Source organism: Nannospalax galili, unplaced genomic scaffold (assembly GCF_000622305.1).
Source record: "Nannospalax galili isolate Female #2095 unplaced genomic scaffold, S.galili_v1.0 scaffold798, whole genome shotgun sequence".
In the NCBI taxonomy this organism is placed as follows: domain Eukaryota; kingdom Metazoa; phylum Chordata; class Mammalia; order Rodentia; family Spalacidae; genus Nannospalax; species Nannospalax galili.
The window spans coordinates 989,327-995,326 of NW_008341669.1; positions in this window are offsets into that span (position 1 = coordinate 989,327).

Here is a 6,000-nt window from a genome sequence, read left to right on the forward strand (position 1 = left end):
CTCAGTGGTTAAGAACGCTTCCTGCTCTTGCAGAGGACCCTAGTTCTATTCCCAGCACCTATATGAGTTGGCTCACAACCTCCTGTATCTCTAGCTCCAGGGGATAGAATATCCTCTTTTCACCTCCATGGGCACCTGCAGTTATGTGTATGTGCCCACCCGTAGACACACATATACACATAATTAAAATTAAATAAACCAGGCATGGCGGCATACACCTTTTAATCCCAGCACATGGGAGGCAGAGACAGGAAGAGCTCTGTGAAATTGAGGCCAGTTTGGTCTCTATAACAAGTTTCAGGCCCGCTTGGTCTAACAAATTTCATGCCAGCTGGGATTACAGGGAGATGATGTCTCAAAATATTAATAATAATAAATAAAGCAAAATAAATCTTTAAAATAATGATATAGTAAGCCCCCCCCCCATTTTTTAGCCATTAGCCTCTTTTGCAACTCTTTTCTCATAAGCCTTTATATATTTTTAAGGCAAATCTCCCAAATTATGTTGAGTCAGGACAGAAAGATGAGGAAATCATGGGGACGTGAAGGGAAGAGGAGCCCATCATCCTAGAACCTGATTAAAGTCTCTCACCAACCAAGAAGTAAGAATTTCAGCAAAATTCGTAACACCTTCTGTAAAGGCTGCTGACAGAAAGTTGATGTTCCTCTCATATAGAAATGTTTTATGTTAAAATAGCAAAATGACTCAGGCTTACAGCCTGAATTTATTTGACCTTGGACAGGACCTCAGTCCTTTCCCCAGAGAGCTCCTAAGACTCTCAAAGGAAATTTAATTTTGTTTGCAGTCATTTCCTACCCTCCCTGTAGGCTAGACTTTTACCTTATCAACTGTAATCCTGTCAGGTGTCCCTCAGGAACTACTGAGTGATCTCATGTAGATGTCTTGGCAACCTTTTAAAGACAGTAACTTCAAACCCCACCCAAATACTATGCAGGACTGTCACAAAAGCAATGATCTGAGATTCTCACAGAGAAGCCCATGTGCATGCTCTTTCCTGTGTCTTCCTTTCCTCCAAGTGCTTCTCTTTCTCCTGAGCCTTGTGGTTAAGCCTATATTGAAACAGAATTTCCACTCTGGGGCTGGAGCCATGGCCCAGTGGTTAAGAACACTTGCTGCTCTTCCAGAAGACCCAAGTTCAGTCCTCAGCACCCATGTCTTACAGACACTAGTAACTCCAGCTCCAGGGGATCCAACGCCCTCTTTTGGTCTTTGAGGGCACCTGCACTCACATGGCAGACACACACACACACACACACACACACACACACACGCACACACACACAATTTTGTAATCTCCAACTCTGCTGCATAAACTGGCTGGTCTAGAAATTCTTTTCAGTGTGGAAACCACAAATCCTGGTTCAGTCTGAGTTGAGGATTCTAAAACTCTTAAGAGCTCCCCAGGCTGCTGAAGGTGGCAGTGTGGAGCTATGTCTCTGTCCCCTAACCACTGGTAATGTCATTCCACTTACAAATACATCCTATAACTACACCCATCATCTGTGGTACATGGTGGCCAGAGGAGGGAAGGGTTTTGTACCAAAGACTTGGGTATATGAACCCCAGAAAGGATCCTGGTCCCAGGGCCTCAGGAAATACACTCTTCATTTTTATTTCTTTGTTATTTTTATTTTATGTAAAGTGTACCCATGTCATGTAATTCTCCAGAGGCCAGAAGAGGGCATCGGATCCCCTAGAACTGGAGTTAAGGATGGTTGTTAGCTGACACAGTTCAGGACCCACTCTTTATCCACATCCACAGCCTAAGGAGCATGTGGAGGAGGCAAGGCTGGCCTGGAAGTACTCTCCCTGGGAACGTCACCTGCGTGGAAGATCCCGTGGATCTGGGGAGTCTAAGACCAAGACTAAGATCAGGAGAGATGCTAAGAACCTCCCTGAAGCACTTGGGCAGCAGCCTTGTCATACATGGTCCCGCTGTCTTGGTTCACACAAGCAGCTTGCGGAAGTCAGTTAAGGTTGATAACATGGCTGACATGTGATGGAGGGGCAGGCAGCTTCAGAAAGAATAGAATGTGGCCTCGAAATCTAGGTGTTTCTGTTTTCATAAGCAAGGAAGAGAAGCCTTGGAAGGAAAATTATGGCTCAGCTAGCAGGTAAGTCTAATCCTGGGATTCCCTCTGTCCTTCCTAGCTCAGGGTTAGATCCCAGAACTGGGAGGCTCCTTCCTGGGAGGAAGTGTTTCTAGGTGACTGATTCTCCAGTCAGTTTAGTTTGGGCTTCATAGATGGTGCCGGGAACAGATGAAGCACTTCCCTCTTTTCTAGCTAGAGAAAGCCAGAAGAAAGCTAAAAGCTGAGATTTGCAAATGAATGCTCGCACAGATTTTCTCTGGAGTTTTGGCCTCAGGGCAAATTCTTTTTCCCCTGCAGAAATGCATTCTTGTTTCTGCTTAACTGGTGCAAAAAGAGGAAAGTTTTTTTGTTGTTGTGGTTTTCCCTAGAAAACCAACCCTAGGAAAAAAGTCTGTACGGAAGATGCACTTTTCTGGAAGCAAATATTGGTTAAACAGGAACAATGTTGGGAAAACATAAGTATTCTAGTCTTCCAGAAGAATGAAGGAGACTCTCCACCCCCAAACGGCCCTCTTTTGCTCGTCTTCCTCCCAGCCTGTTGAAGGTATGGTATCCTCTCAAGAGCGAACCCCCAGGGATATGAACAAGAAAGTGGGTGGGACTTCTCCTGCTAAGGTACAAAAGAAAATCAGGTGGGCTGTAGCCTGTGCTTTAGACCCGAGACTGTATGGACGGGGAGACAAAAGCTCTTTAGCCCTTGGTCTCTGCCTCATGGAGCCCTGAGCTTCCAGAAGGACTGAGATGTTCACAGAAAAACAGCAAGACATGACTTGGGGAGCTCCGGGAAGACAAGCAGCACATTTGGTGCATTAAAGGGTTTCATTGCTGAGAGCAAATATCTGACAGCCACAGTTGAGAGGAGGAAAGATTATTGGGGCTTATAAGTTTCCAAAGTCTCAGTCCACAGTCAGCTGGCTCCATTGTTTTTGGTCTGTGACAAGGCATAAATATGGTGGAAGGTTTAGTTAAGGAGCTATGCTTACCTCATAACAGCCAAGTAGGAGGGAGAGAGGGAGGGAGAGAGAAAGAGAGGGAGCAAGGGAGCCAGGGAGGGAGGATGGGAGAGAGAGTTCAAAGGTCTCAGTAACCCACTTCCTATGGCCATCCCCTACTTTCCATCATCCCCCAGTAACACTGTCAAATTATAGCTCCTCCAGTGGGTGATCATGGTCCTTGTGATCCAGATGAGGCGGGATATTAGCCAGGGGAAACTAAAAGGACATGGGAAGGGAAAGACTTCTTCACCCAGGAGTCCAGTTGAAGTTTCACTGGCTGAATATCAGGAATGCCAGCACAATCAGCAAAATTTGCTGTGGAGGTTGCAGACACAGACAATATTCCTTCTGTATGGAGCTTCTTCAAATAAGGATGTTAAAATAGCCATGAACCACGTGTACGCACTAAGCACATAGAACCAAATACTGTTTTTCTCTTTCCCCAACTGTAAACTTACAGTTTTGTCGGACGTGGGCATAGGAATGGGCTCATTTTTAGATGCGGATTAAGCAATTAAAAGACGTGAAAAGTTTGAAAGAAGCAAAATGAAAGTTTATTCAAAGAGGACAATTTGATTAGCTTAGCATTTTAAAGAAAAACCCCAGGGCAGGCAAGCTGTAAATCTCAGCAGCTGCTCAGAGGAGGCAAGACGGTGAAGAAAAACACCAAGCAGTTTAGTGAAGTCAGTACAGAGGTCAGACACAGGTCATGGTGTACAAGCTGACAGCTGGCAGGGTGGGAGCTTTAAAGAAAGAATAAGGACGTCCACAGTACCAGGGACAGCACACAGGCTCTGCCCAGCGTTAGAAAGAAAGAGACAGAAAGGAAGGAAAAAGAAAAAAAAAAGGCTCAAGAGACAGCTCAGTGGTTAAGAGCACTTGCTGCTGCTCTTGCAGAGGACCAGGGTTCAGTTCCCAGAACCCACAGGGAGGCTAACAACCCTCCCCCACTCCAGTTCCAGGGTATCTGGTGCCCTCTTCTGGCTTCCATGGGCATTGCATGTACATGGTGCTTTTATGTACATGCAGGCAAAATACTCATACGGATTTTAAAAATTTTTTTAAAAATATTTCTAAAGGACAGAAAAAGAAACAGTTGTATCTTTCTGAGTCAGGACACAAAGGTAAACAGACTCGCTTGTTCTTAGGGACTGCAGTAAGGGATGGGATTTGGGGGGGGACATATGATCTCATTAAAGGAATAATCATTCCACCCTCCTCAGCGTGGCTTAAGGTCAGCCCGCCTTCCTAGGGATGGTCCCACCTTCCTGACTTGTGGTACCTTGGGCCAGTTATTAACTGGCACAACTGGATTAATCTGTTCATGCTCTGAGTAGCCTGGGATTTTAGGTCTCCAGCCAGGCCACAGATTCCATCCTATTCACTAGTTTTCCCTTAATGGGACTTTACTACTTCTGTTCCAGAATCTCACAAACAAGACTATATTTACAGTAAAGGCCATGTCTTAAACCCCTGGTGCAAACTTTCGTGACCCAAGGCTTCACATTACCCCCTTTCAGTCCCATCCAGGCATCCCAGGAACCACCGACTGATTTCAATTGCCAAGAAAAAGAGAGGAAACTAAAGGTAGGTGAGCAACTCTTTGAGGTGGAGCTTAAGGAACCACCAAAGTCCTAGTTACAGGGAAAGGCATACATATGGCTATTGCTAAGACACAAGCTGACTCTGTCTTGAGACGCCCAGACCCCACTTGAATGGTTGTCCTTCTATTAATCCTGTCCTTAAGTCTATGTTAAAAATGTCTTCTTAGTAAACCTCAGTTCTTCTTTATACTGATTTGTCCTGAAATTTTTTTCTGTGGTACTTTCAAGAATCCTAGCTTTGGGGCAGCTAGATGTCTCAGTGGGCAAAGGTGCCTGTCACTAACCCTGACAGCTTGAGTTCATTCCATCCCTAGGACTGACATGGTAGAATGAGAAAACTGACTCCTGCAAGTTCTCCTCTGACCCCCATACTTAAATACTCACAGGTAAATAAATATAGTTTAAATTATTTTTAAAGGATTCTGGCTTCACCTGAGAATTCTCTGATTAGAATTTTTTTAGTTTGTTGTTGGTGGTTTAGTTGTTTTTGTGGGATTTGTTTTGTTTTGTTTTGTTTGAGACAGTGTCTCCCTGTAGCCCCAGCTGGCCTGGAACTTGCTGCTGTGTAGACCAGGCTGGCCTTGATCTCACAGAAATTCCCTGCCTCCATCTCTGGAGTGCTGGGATTAAAGACATGTACCATGTCCACCTCTTTTTAGTCTTTAAAAAATAATTTAAATTCATTTTTATTTTATGTGTTTTTACAAGTGTTTTGCCTGCATGTATATAATTGTACCTATGCTATGCAATGTCTATGGGAGACAGAAGAGGGTGTTGAATCCCCTGGAACTGGAGTTAAGGACAGTTATTAGCCATCATGTGGATATTAGAACTGAACCAGGGTCTTTCGTATCCTCTGCAAGAACAGCCAGTACTCTTATATGCTGAGCCATCTCTCTAGCCCCAGAACATTTCAGTCCTGATTGAATAGCTCAAACTTAGTTTTGTTTTGTTTTTTTTAATGTGTATGCGTGTATTGCCTGCATGTAGGTAAGTGCACCGTGTCATGCAATGCCCGCGGAGGTCAGAAGAGGCTGTCGGATCCCCTGGGACCAGAGTTACGGACAGTTGTTAGCTGCCATGAGGGTGCTGGGAATCAAACCCGAGTCTTCTGCAAGAACAACCAGTGTTCTTAACCGCTGAGCCGTTTCTCCAGCCCCTCAAACTTAGTTTTGTATGTCATCAACCTTTACTAAGCAGACTGGATGCTCTGTCCATAGCAAATCTGGACCAAGCTGGTTCTCTCTGATGCTTCTCCCGCCTGTGTGCACTGAGACCCCCACACA